General features: G+C 43.0%; 2 long non-coding RNA genes across 3 annotated transcripts in view; one reads left to right on the top strand and one right to left on the bottom strand.

The window, feature by feature from the left end:
* LOC126848418 (uncharacterized) overlaps positions 1 to 13,991 on the bottom strand; it is a 72,337-nt gene that overhangs the window by 20,766 nt on the left and 37,580 nt on the right. Inside the window, exon 1 of one of the 2 annotated variants that reach the window (XR_007687256.1) lies at positions 12,854 to 12,977. The exons of the other annotated variant lie outside the window; for it this stretch is intronic. This is a non-coding gene — a long non-coding RNA (uncharacterized LOC126848418). Of the gene's footprint in view, positions 1 to 12,853; positions 12,978 to 13,991 lie in introns of those variants that run through there. 2 annotated transcript variants of the gene reach the window in all.
* LOC126848420 (uncharacterized) overlaps positions 1,611 to 13,991 on the top strand; it is a 140,598-nt gene continuing 128,217 nt past the window's right edge. The window contains exon 1 of the long non-coding RNA XR_007687259.1: positions 1,611 to 1,771. This is a non-coding gene — a long non-coding RNA (uncharacterized LOC126848420). The remainder of the gene's footprint in view (positions 1,772 to 13,991) is intronic.

Genomic DNA, 13,991 nt, shown 5'->3' with positions numbered 1-13,991 from the left:
CCTTATCTTCCCTGTGACTTTATATCTTGTACACTTGAACATATTTTCCTAAATTTCATAACAACAAGAAAGAATTATTCTATTTCTAATCTTAAATTCTCGATGCTAAATACAATTTACGTTATAATTTTAACCAAACTTACTCGCTGCATAAAGGATTGGAAAAAATGATCGAGTATACAATATAACGAAATCGCACTTGGGGAAGACGCGAATCGTGTCGAGACTAGGGTCAAGGTCAAATCTTGGTGCAAGAAACTGACGTTTAATGCCGGGACTCGCATGTACGCGATCGACTCACGGAGGCGGAGAGAGAGAGAGAGAGAGAGAGAAGTGGATTCCTCCGATATGTGAACGGAAATTAGCATTATGGTCGCATTATCGATGCTGTGACGCGGTTTTTTTTTACACACGGCGTGGTCGTTCCTGCCGCGACGTCGCGCGCAGGATCAGCTCTCTCTAACTCTGATTTATGCCGCTTATTGCGGCACATGCGCGCGTCGTATTTTCCTTCTATCCAAGTCTCCAAGGTGCCACCGAGTTACGCGTAATTTATCGTATTACGAGTCTGTTAGATCGCGGATGTAGAACGAATTTTCGAATCGCTACAGCGATGCGTCATGACACTTGAATCAACTTGAGCGCATATGTATCAATGGAACATGCTAATCTCAAATCGGGCTGTTTCCCTCTATTCTCATACATCGTACATTAAATTCATCTGTATTATATTTAATAATCGTGTATACCCTTCTTCTCTTCCAGTTGATACATGTTTTATTTACAATAAACTTCGCTGCATTGAAATGTGAAATCCTCGAAATCTGCATACTCTATAATAGGCACACTTGTTAACAGATACTTTGAGTACAATACTAAAAGGGAGTATAACGAACCGCATTATATATGAATAAAGCGGAGGCGCGTACTTGGCCGCATGTGCATAATTCAAGTTCAAAGAAAATGTCAATATCTACACGCTCATGTTCCTCCCACACTCGTACCTCGTGCATTGAACACAGCAACGGAACGAGTCCGATGAGTACGACGATCTATCGAGTGGTTGCGATAATACTCGGGCAAGTATGAGCAAGCGCGATTCTACGGTGATCGCGAGAGGAGCGGAGGCGGCGACCGAGAATGAAGAAGAAACAGCGCGGAGAGAAAGAGGGATGACGGCGGCGGCGGCGGTTCGAGGAGGGCAACAAATTGCAGGATCGGCTATCGGGCGGAGTAATTAATTAAATACAATAAAGTTAGGTCGACCCTCGTATCTGGCATCGGCCACTCCTCCTATCGACCGTCCAACTCTCGCATCCAGCCGTCCTCGGTCCTGATGCGCGCTCGCGACTCGCGGAATACCAAGAAAGGGATGCGAGCCGTTCATTTCTGTCTCCCCGTGCTCCACCGACCGTGAGATTACGGCAACAAAGACAATATAAAATTCACATCGTTAACTATAGAGCGAAATAGATATTAAACAAGCGATTTTAATGCGATTTGCATGAACTGTTATGAATTAAGTCGCGCATCTCTCACTCTGTGTGCTAGGTTGAAATTAATTCGAGTAACGTAACCGTGTCGAGTAACAATTTAATGTGCGCAGATATCCAGGCGTCGCTTTTTCACCCGCACATCTACGAGACTAGCCAACGAGAGGAGGTCGCATAGGACTCTCGAGCGCGAATGAAGAGAGGGAAGGAGGGGAGGAGACCTTTCGGGCTATCTGATAAAGCGGAATATTCTGGTGCACGAGATCGACGGGACGCGGGTAAGGATAATTATAATAATTGGCCGATAAATCGATAATTAATCAGGAAGCTAATTACGAATTATGGCCATCGCGAGACAATGCTCGGCATTGTTTGCGGGGATCGCGTACGATGGCAAGTGTGGGAAGCTAATGAGACATAACGTAGAAAGTTATAGGTCTCGAAGAACTCGCAATCCAACTTCTTTTTCCTTCATTTTCTTTCTGTCGCGTTCGCTGGTATAAACTGGGCAATGATAGCGAATACACGCGTATCTGCATCGATCTCTGTCTCGCGATTAACGTAACGACCTCGAAGGTGTATACCATTCGATGTACGTGATTCATGCGTGAACCTCGCACTTTCGACATCGTTCAGTCTCGCAGGTGTACCCAATTACGAGAACGGACGTCTATTATCCGTTGCGCCTCGTCTATCGAACACGCTACCCTTCATTCTTCCAGCAGTATTATCATTACAGACGTAAAATCGGTATTATCGAGACACACACTCGCATATGTTCGATGTCGATTGCAATAGATAATATCTAAATCGTCACACACCGTTATTAATTGTTAACACTGCTGACTCTTCGGCTACCTTCGATTCCTTCGATGGGAAACAGTTTACGTGTTGTAAGTTTTGAATTAAAGATTGAGGCCCGATATCAGTTGGTCCATCACGACATTTCTTTGGAAGCCGACTTAGCCACCTGTACGCCACCGGGCGTTCGTACGATCCTGTCTTCCTTTGTGGAAGACGAAAGAGAGAACTCGTTCTCGCGAACGGACGATCGTTCGACTTGAACTAAGAATAGCCTTCCCCGAAGCGGCGCTCAATCAAATAAATAATTTTTAGGGCGAACTAGGCGGTGCGGTATCGCCGCGGCATAAATTATCCGCCGACGCAACTCGAACGCAACCGGGCCGCATATCTATAATGCTCGATGTTGGAGAACTAGACCTTGGAGCCGTTCGAAGCTAGTCTTCGCCGTGGACACGTCGCCTTCTCTCTCTCTCGACATCTCCAACATCTCCGCGTCTCACTCGCTCCACTTTTCGCGGCGAAGCCGCAACACTGCTCGCCCGCAATCATAAACTTGCTGTCAGAGAAACGATTCCGAACGAGATCAGCTACGGCTTCGCGGAATTTCTCGCTAGGGATGACCCTGCTAGGCACTCTATACCCTATAAACTTTCGCCCTCGAATAGGCAGAAAATAGCGCCGCGAGAAAATAGCTTCAGGTCGGCGAGAAGCGGCGAGCAGAGCAACTTATAACCGGCTTGTCGTGAATCATCGACGTCTCGCCTCGTGCTCGGGAATTAAGGGCTTCGATTGTTTTACATGCCACTGTATCTCAACGGAGGCACGAATCCGAGCGCCGCTATTCATTTCCGCCCGTTGAGCATTTCAATTGTTTTGATGATATAATAATCACGGTTGATTTAATCACTATGATCTCGTTGAAAATTTTTTTTAATTAATATCTTTAGATACGTATATTTTCATGTATCTCATATACTTCAATATTTCAATTAATTTGTAATTGCATTTTGCGATATCAAATTTTTTTTTCGCAATTGAAAAAAAAATTAGTTACCATTTTTACCGATATAATTTTGCATTTAGCTACTGTCCCCCAAAATTATCATAAACATATCTCCGTACTAATGTAATCATTTTTATCTGACTCCCGTTGACCGCTCACACAAAAATTATTCGCGACGTCATGTCGTACACGGTAGTAGGCGCCGCGGATCGAAATCCGGTGGATGGTAGCACCGCGAAAAAGAAGTCCGGAATAAAGCGCGCGACCGTGGTGGTGGTGGTGGTGGTGGTGGCTCGAGTGGTCGCACGATCGACCGGAGGAGCCACGACGATCCGTGGGTAATGCGCGTTCTTGCGTTCCTCATCATGGATGACGCAGCGAAAGAACATGCCGCGCGTCCTCATAGAGAGAGAGGACTCGCATCTCGTATAGTCCGCGTGATATACCGTAAGCCCCTGCCCGCTCGTTCCGTGTGTTGCCTGCCTCTCCGCCAGACCTCGTATTAAGGCGAATTCACATTCGTAGATGCCGACTTTAACCCCCTCGCGACGTCTAAATGAAAGCGTTCGGAGCTGTACGTGCGGGATTTCAAGCGTTCCCGCTTCGTCCACGCGGTTAATCTCGTCCCGGCTTTGCTCGTTAAAGCGCATTTTATATACTATGTACATCGCTTATGGCGGAAGGGGGAAGATTAAGTTCCTGTTCACACACACTGTGAGAAAGGAAGTAATAGTACACCGCGCTATCAGCTTCTTTGGTTTCGCGTGCTTTCGAATAGGCGCAACGATAAATTCCGTCTGACGGTTATAGAAAGGCTAACTTCACGGTTTGCTTCCTTTCTCTTCACGAACTTCAAAACTTTTAGTCCCGAAAAATCGTGCTCGGCTCTCCGTTACATTGGTAACAATATCTATTTCGCATTGTAGCGCATTGTAATCGCGCGATATCGTATAGTCTAGAGAAGTATCGCTCGCGCGATATATTCCGCAAAGAGCCGGAATAAGAAAAGAGTCTCGAGAGAAGAGGCCAGAGCGAGAAGAAAAGAGCGAGAGAGCTGCATGGTCGTAGTTCAGCCCGTGGCCCATCAGATAGGACGCTGATTCCGTTCAAGGGTGAAGCGAGAAGGTATGCTGTGGTGTGCATCCCGTTGGTGAGAGAGGAGGGCGGGAAAGAGAAAAAGAGAGAAAGAGAAAGGAAGGCGGCTCGATCGCGTCGCGGATCCGAGGGAAGAGGATCGACGCGGAACGGGGTTGTGCGGGGGCGAGACACAGAGGAAGACGTGGGGTGGGGGGGGAGGGGTTGAAAGAGGCACATTGTTTGCCGAGCGAAGCCGATAATTCAGTAATGAACGTAAGCAACGCGCGCCCGCGTTCAGGGCTATAATTACCGATACCACGTTGGATAGCGGATCCCTTAACTTCGGGTCCCGAAGCGCTACACGAAGAGCGCGGCTGCGCGCGCGCGCGCGCGCGCGCAAGGGAGCGAGCGGATATATTTCCCCGACCTCTCTTTCTGTCTTTCCTTTTCTCTCTTTTTCCCTTTCCCTCCCCTCCCCTCCCCTCCCCTCCTCTCCCCTTCTCATCCCTCTTTCCTGACCGTGTCTTAGAATGGGCAGCTCTAAATTAATAAATCAATAGCCAGCAGGCCTCTTATCCTCCGATCCGCGGGTAGGTGGAGTTTGTTTGTTTAAGAGCAGGATTTATTAATTTTTCGCTGGGTGGTAAATCCCCACCGGTACATCTCCACCTTCTCGCTTTCGAGCGGGCCAGCATCATTTCCTTCCGTGTTCTTTATATACGAAATCATCTGTTGTGTGCGCGCGCTTCGGAAATTTGATACGAGTGACGAGGTGATTTTCGCGCAATTATTCTACATACATGTACACTGTCTGGCTCTCTCCGATAATGATCGCGAAATAATTCGACGTATGATTGTGTGAAAATAATAGAAATTAATAGGTATCATCGCGTAATTTCTTTTCGCTTTCAAGCTGTTCAAAGAGAAGGGACAAAGTCAAAGTTTAAAGTACGCGTGAGTAGTGTACCTACTGCCATCTCTTTATCCTCACTCGAACCTCCGCATGAGCATGCTAAGAATTTCATTTATGTGTATATGCAAACGAAATCTTTAATATGCCTATATATTTTCCATGGGAAATGCAGCTTGACAATTTAATCATATATAGCCGAGATTCTGATCAATGAAGCCTCTCGGCACTTCTACTTTACAATACAATGGCATATGACGTCAAATAAAATGAAATAAAAATCACCAATAAATAATATTATTGCATTCATTAGCTTAAAGCAATAATACAATCGGTACAAAGTTATGAAAAAAATATTTTTTTACAGTATAATTTTTCTAATAACTTGATATGAGTAAAATGGAGAAGTTACTGATTATTATCATTCACGCACGCATGGATTAAATAAACATACATGGAGATTCTAATAGAAATATTCTCTCTCGTCTATAAGAGGTCAAACGAACAATTCCGCGGATCAGATTAGATTTCGTTGCCTCGGATAAGCGTCCAATTATTTTGAATTTGATCGCCACGACAGATCAAACGGTTTGTGAGTCGGTTTGAAGTCATCAATAAAGAAAGCGTTTGCACGCCTTTTTTCTCTTACAAAATTTTTTTCTCGTTAGTAATAATTGAATATAAAGTTTCTTTTGTTCCGCTGAAATTCTCACTCTATCACTAGTATATATATTCTGTATTTTCATCAATCGCGATTTATAAGAGCCATAATCCATATGTTCATATCTCTGCTTTCGATAATCTCAATCCTTTTTCATATTCATATATTTTTACTTTAAATTAAAATAATTTTCCTAAATTAAAGACGCAATAAACTCGGTAAAATAGACTAATTAATTAGTAACAAAAAAAGCACCAAAGAAAAAGAATTTTCTCTTTAATTTTATTTTCGTGTGGTTGCATTTTATCTACAAGCTTAAACATAGGCACATTATTTTCAACGATACAGCTGCAACAACAAAATCTACAATAAAGCACTGATAAAAAGCATTAAATTTTTATACATGTTTTGATTGCAGCTATGTCAATTAAATAGATGCAATATTAATTAAACATATACAAAACTAATCGCGAAATAAAAAAAAATTTTTTCATTAAGAAAATAGTATCTGCTTAAGCAAATATTTCTCGCACGGGTTATACACCCGTTAGCTTAGTATTATTGTTCTCCTTCTTTCGAAACCTAATCTTTTCTGTCAATTTTGCCACATGTAAGCTTACGTACGTAATTCAGGTACATAATTTACGTCTTCACACCTTTGCACCTTTATGCCTTCCCAATCTTGCTTACAACTTGTATCCCGTATTGTACTGCTTAATATATGCCTGTCATGTGATTTTAAAAGACGTGCCCTAGGCCGTCAATAAACACAACTATTACTACTACTACTACTACTACTACTACTACTACTACTACTACTACTACTACTACTACTACTACTACTACTACTATCATCATCACACGTATGGAGAGCGTGATTTGATTCTAACAACCAAGGCAACCATGTTCTACCTTTCGGTAAGCATTGTGCGTCCGGTTGAAAAATCGTGATTAGATTTACCAGAGTATTGCCAGCTGTATTAGCTCGCTATTATAATCGCGCAACTGTCGTGGGGAATTAACGCTTGCGCGACGGATCGAGAAACGCCGGAAGCGACCGAACAAATCGCACGCGGGTAGACGGGTTTTGTCGCGGCCACACGATGCAGTAATGATCGGCTTGGACGGGGAGGAGAAGTTAAATCGGGTATCTGGCTTGCTCTACCGCCGCGGCGAGCAGGCAACGAGAGCGGATTGCTTGCCCGTAGGCAGAAATTAGACTCGAATCTCGTCTCCTTGCTTCCCGTGTTTTCTGGAGTGCTGGCCTGATGATAATGACGGTAGCAGGTGCTCGAGCCGATGCCACCTTCGCACCTCGTTCGTCGCCGGCGCGGCGTGCCTACCACATCGCGCGTAGATATTTATACAGGGTGAGCAAAATAGCGAGGTGAAGTTAAGAGTATGAAACTAGCATTTTTAAATTGTTTCGCAAAATTTTTTAATCCTTTTTTCTTTCGAACCAATCTCAAGCTATGCAATAAAGCAATGAAATGATTAAAAATATGTCTTAATTATAAAACAATAGTTAAAAAATTCTAATTCTTTTTTTTTTTTATTTCTTTACACTATTCATCGATATTTGTAAAGGAGATTAAAGAAGCTTATCGCGGCAATGTTTGAATTATCCAAGACGGTCAACGTAAACGTAACTCACCCTATATAGCAACTCTATTCTTCGCGATAGTCGTCGCACCGTTCGTCGCCGGGTCATCGCGTAATTCGTTGCTTCGGCTTGCCTCCAGGGGCTACGTTCTATCTACTTACCTACCGTGGTACGCAAAGGTAGATAGGTATATCCTCACCTCTCTCGCGATGTTCTCGCGTGCAGATATGTATGTGTGTGTGTGTGTGTAAATATGTACGTATGCGCCGATGTATCGGTACGATGACGGTGGATCCGCCACGACGACGTGCAGCACATTTACATGCGCATTGCGTGTCGCTCGCGCGCGTACGCGCGTGTGTGGGTGGTGCACGTATACGTACAGCGCGCTTAATATCTCGAGCCAATCTTAGAGCTTGCATTCAGTGGGTTAGTGCCGTAAATGCCAGTAACCATCCACCGGCAATGGCCACTCGTGGCTACTACTATAGGCGGGCAGGTATTCATTCCATTTGCAGTTATGACGAGTGCGAGTTCAGAGGCCGTGAGAGTTTGCCGGCTCCTCGGCACGGGACTCTCCACTCGAGTCTGGAGCATCTACGCGAACCGTTGCAACGTTACACTCTCTTTCAGATTATCGATGAGCGCGCGGGCGCTGTAGTAAATACGGTGACGAGAAGTCATAATCCGTTCTTAAGCGAGTCTGCATTTGAAATCGGAAGAATTTAAATTGCTATGATTATCGTTTTCTAATTATTAATTTTATTTATCATCAGTGATAAAGTAAAATATCTGTAATATTAAATATATTTGTGTGCTTTAACGATTCATAGATCTTTATTTGAAGAAAAGAGAATATACTAGCGGAAAAATATATCAAGATTGTTCGGGTAACACATTCAGTATATTTGAACAATAAAATAGCTTCATTTGCCAATCGGCAATGATTTGAAATCTTGTACCGCTCTCGAGGGAATCTCAGCGAGATTACTTCAGAGAGCGAACTACCGAGCGGGGAAATATTTGAACCGCGCGAGGGATTAATACCTGCCTGACGTATTATTTTCCTCGGGCCCCCTCTCCCCCTCCACTGCTCGATCGCCCCGCAGTTACCGTACGGTCGAGCCGCGCGCACGTAGTAATTTGACGTTACGATCTGCGGGAAAAGGGTCGTCGAGCGGGAGCGACGTCGGACCGCCTGTTGCACGACGATAGAAATAGAAGCGATCTATACGGTGTCTGTAAGAAGGCGACGCGGGCGGAACGTCCTGACTCTTGCCATAGGTAGGAGCCTCTTCAGATCACGGAATACGCGTGTATTTTTCGCCGTAGAATCGTTGTATTGACGTCGCGTTTCTCACTTCGACTCTCTTCGAATTCTAACCCCGTGGTGGGACGCTTTATCGAGCGGCCTCCACCGCCGGTAGTCGCGCAATTATAGAGTATGACTGTACATATTCGTTCGGTAATTTGTTATCGTTGGATAAACACATCGAAGGCGACGAGAGGTCGATGAGAGTTCGGCCGGGTACTCGGTATACATGTACCGCGCTTGTGCTAACGATTCCGAGTCGTAATCTCGTAACGATGGCACAACGATACTACGCCCTTCTCTTTTCTGTACACTTATTCTTCAGTCAATTCTTTGCAGCATCCCTCTATTGATATTTTTAAAGCGGACCGGGTTGCATTCGCTCGTACTTGTCGAGAAAAGATATTCTCTCGGTTATGATGTTATCATCATTTTTTTTAATATAATTATTCAAACTTTTAAATATTTTAACTATAGAATTAACTTCATTATTTTCATTGTTAAAAATTAAACTCGCAAAAATAAATTTCTGATAAAAAAATGAAGATATATTTTTTTTAAAGTCCATCCAGTCATTTTCTATATATAGTAATGTGTAGAACACAGAGATAGTTTTACAAAGAGCCTAAATCTCTAAAATATCCGAACTGCAGAAGACATATCTCTTCCCCTGAGCGCGAGCAGACCCTCAAATGATCCGCTCCTGAACATCGGCCGCGGGGGAGAAGAGACGGCGTGTCTCGTGAATAGAGAGATATCTCCTCCCGGCAACAGGCGGTAACGTCTAAATTAAATGTTTCTGGATCGACGAGCCGCGGATTCAACGTGTCATGTGCCGCTCTTAATCTGGATTTAACGGCGAGGTCTCCGACGTGAGGGCGAGAGGGCCTGTGAGGTAGAGGGAGAGGGCCACCTTGCGGTGCCTGGGCTGCTTGAATAGAGCTTAATTGGCGAATACTCGCGCACGGTGTATAGAGACGAAGGAAAGAACGAGACAGCTAGAGACAGGTAGAAATATAAAGAGAGAGAGAGAGAGAGAGAGACGTGTGAAGGCCTCTAGATGCTCGCCTCATCCTTGCTCATGTAGCCGCGCATCTCGTTCCTCCTCCCCTCTTTTTCCTCTCTAACCGCGGCGGACGAGGGCGAAGATGACTTGGCCGACTCACTCGTGTATTTTGCATATTCACCATATAATAATAATGATAACGACAATAATGACGATAATAATATCGCCGAAGAGATTCGGATCAGCGGCATTAGCTGGCCTTCGCCCGTCTCGGTGGAAAGATGCCTTTCGCGTTTAACGATTAACTTGAGAGTGTGCCGCTAATCTAGAATTAATTAATTTGCCTTGACCTTGTGTTAACCTCTATCCTATAACTTCTGAGATGTAGAGAACGACGTTGAAATCAAAATGAGTCATATATATAATCGTAGAATGTATCTTGTTTTTGCTTACTTTAACCAAGAAAGAATGAAGGCTGGAGACAAAACGATTTTTTTTATCTTGTGACAACGTAAGACGCAAGCGTAGGTTCTAAAAATTAAAAAAAATTCAAGATTTTTATATTAGAAAATGTTATCTTTTAAGGAATATTTTCTTTATAAAATTATTAAGCTGCAAAGATTGCTTTTCTTTTTGTATAATTAGTTCTCATAACAACAGTATTAATGTCGTCTTACTTTTTGCGTACTTTTATTAATTTATATATCTATTATATATCTATAATTAACGGCACATATCCGTTTGAATCTTCAAAAAATGAATACATTTTCTAGATTTTTTTTGCAGTTTTTTTTTTTTACAATATTAATACAGTTAAGTATCTAATTAAACAAAAATTTTCAGCTTAAAAAAATTTTTTTTAAAGTTATGCAAATATTTGCAGATATCTATTTTTTCATGCACGTATGCATAAAAACGTTCATCATATCCGAAATAAAAAATATAAGTTTTTTTTATTAAACATTAATAGTTATCCAAGCGTTTTTAAAAAATTTGAAAAAATAAAAAAATGGTAGCATGTTGAAAAGTTTTTTTTTTAATCTATTTTTTTGTTTACAACAGAAAAATAGGGAATCAGATATCTTTTTAATATCTATAATTTTTTTTCACGCAATAAAACAATTAATGTTATTAATATTTTTACTTGCAAGAAAGAATAGCTCTTTTCTTTTTCTTTTGCCTCAAATACCAAGTATATCTCTTCTCTTCAATTCAATACGCAAAAATCTGACTTATCTCTTGCTCCTTGCTTACGATTGTGAGAACAGCGAGACAATAGGAAGAAGGGACGGTAATGCGTAAAAGGTCAGCTCGCACATCGTGAACCAGATTCCACCTAGCGAGAGCCATCATAATAAATTGTGGTTTTCATGGTCTTGCAGTTATCTCGAGAAAGCGTTTCGAGAGAGCTATAGTTGCGCGAGAGTAACACCGACTCCGCGACTGAACAACAATCGTGCCGAGCATTCTCTCTCGCCGAGCCAATAAGTAATTCGCGGACACTTCTAATCGCGCGGATAGACTTTCGCGATACGCCTAGTCACAATCGTAAATCATACAGCACGCGTGTAACGAGAGAAAGAGCGCTGTTCTCGATAGAGTGCGAGAGACTAAGAGAGAAGAGAGAAAGAGGAGCAAGAGAGGAAAAAAATCAGCGATTCGGATGAGATATGGCCTGGACTTCCCTGACAATCGAGATGACTTCGAGAAACGACACGCGTTTCGTCTCGTTCATCCGATTGGTTACGCGCGCGAAAGAAAAAGAAGGCCGCTCCACGTATCCCGGAAGCGCGCGAGTGACAATAATTCGTCGCTGTCAAACGATCGTCTGGATGCTAATCGATTGACGTCAGTCGCTGAACGCTGGGGCGTACGAGCTTCGCTTGGCGGATCTGGCGAAGTACGTTCATCATTCAGAGACGGCCTAAAAACGCTTCCGCGGTGAAATTGGCATGTATTATGGATGCTATTATAGAGAATCGAACGTAGATTCGCGCACAAATTTACCAATTACGCAATCGATTTGCGATTACTTATATTCGTCGACGGACGAAATGAGTTAACGAAACATTACGCGATACAATTGCAAACATAATCGTATTAGATTTGTCTAAAGTCATAATTTTAGTAGTATCTTTGAATTAGCATATTTTTTTTCAAAAGTGCAAAATATATGTTTGAAAATATGTATGAAATATTCGTTTCTACGAATATGTATTTTTTCTTTTTTTTCTTTTTTTTTTAGGTAAGACGCGCATGTTAGATATGCACGATTATTATGATGTATTTTTCTTTATACTTGAAAAATGAGATTGAATAATTATACTTGTAAAATATATTTTTATCCATTTTCACGGAATATTGATAAATAATACTGTTGAAGCAGGAATATGAAAACTACATACTCATCGTCGATTGATTTTTCTATATTATCTGGAAGCCGAAGATTGAAAGTTAAAATACATTCGCGTATGCATATATATACATATATGTATATATATGCATACGCTCGTCCACTAAATATATTACTTATACTCATCTATAACTCTGTGATCAAATTCACATGTCGTACACTACGGGTGGTAACAGCATCTGTCTCTCGTGGAATGCGAGGCTAATTGAGCGGAGAGGAGAGTATCTCGACCTGACCTGAGCGTTCGAAAAAAATACATCGCGATTTTATAATATCGTCGCGCTAGCAGTTATTATACCTGAGAGAAGACAGCGGCAATTTGTCAAATCGGTGGCTCGCTCACTATCGTCTAAATGCAATCGCGGCATTATCTGTTTCTTAGACAAGTCGCTTCCGAGAGATTTATGCTATTTACCTTCGGCTGCCAATATAAGGGTTCGCGATTGCATTTCGCACATCTCATACACATTTCTTACTGTTATTTTAACTTTTATCGTATATACGAACGTGTTAACTCCCATCGTATATACATTGTAATCATCGGGTGAACAAGAACGGGTCATCTCTTTACCTTGTACCGACGAAGGCGGTCTCGCGAAGCGATGGCCGGTGCATCGACTCGGTATCGGCTGAAAAACACAATAATCGCGCCGGCGATTTCGACCCCCACGGCAGCCTACGATGGTCGTCGGCGGCGCGGAAAATGAAGTAGTTTTCTTCTCTGACAACGACGATCGTGCGATTGCCCGGAGCGTTTCGCGGCGGTAACAGTCGCTACCGCCGCAGCCGCAGCGAGAGCAACGGCAGCGGTGGCGGCGGCAGCAGCAGCAGCCAGCAGCTTCCTTTCGTCGTGCAAGGAGGGATCGGGCAGTGCATTACCCGTTAGACATGGCCCCCGCGCTGATATATTGACTTGGACAAAAAAGCGACGGTTCTTCTGCTCCCTGGCACCGCGGTCGCTGCCGCAAAGAATCGCCCCCTCTCGTTCTCCCGGCTTATTCCTCCTCGACGGTGCAACCCCTTCCAATCGCGGGTGCCCCTACCCCGCGACGGTCTCGCTTTATCGAGTCGCTGCGAATGCACCGACTCGATGCACTCTGGTGCGCTCGCGCCTGATGGACGAGGAGAAGAGATCTAACGTCTCTCTAATGGAGTTTTCTATGTGGCACGTACGTAGACGCGGGCAAAAAATCTGATTCCGCGACGTAGATCGTGTCTACGACGGTTCGTTTACTCTCCTCCATTATGCGATTTATTCCTTCCGCCTGCGCCTCCGAGAGCGCGATCGCTTGAGTAATTGCCCGCGCGCGTTCGCGAACCTCGTTTCGTAAATGGAGAATAGATAGGATAAATAGGATGGCATATTCGCGATATACATATGTTACATTCTCTGATCGCGTTTGCCGCAATTATCTGAACACGAGAAAAAGGTTCGTGAGATTATTTTCGTATATATCGAATTAATAATTTAAGAATATAGTGGCACATATTTTTATATATAATGCAAATAAAATTTTCTTTGCTATTTTATCATCATTTTAGAGAGAAATTAAAAAAGAAAAGATAAACATATATTTTTTTAACATACTTCTTTTTCTCGTTTTTGAATCATTGTCTTTCATTAAATAATGCAACCATTAATGTAATTGCCATTCCACATCCTTGCTACCTGTTTCGTCGCGCTTAGAAAATTGTCGTCTCTCGTTTAC

This window comes from Cataglyphis hispanica, chromosome 3 (genome assembly GCF_021464435.1).
Source record: "Cataglyphis hispanica isolate Lineage 1 chromosome 3, ULB_Chis1_1.0, whole genome shotgun sequence".
NCBI lineage: Eukaryota > Metazoa > Arthropoda > Insecta > Hymenoptera > Formicidae > Cataglyphis > Cataglyphis hispanica.
Note: the sequence above shows the minus strand (reverse complement) of the source record. Positions and strands in the feature narration are given on the sequence as shown.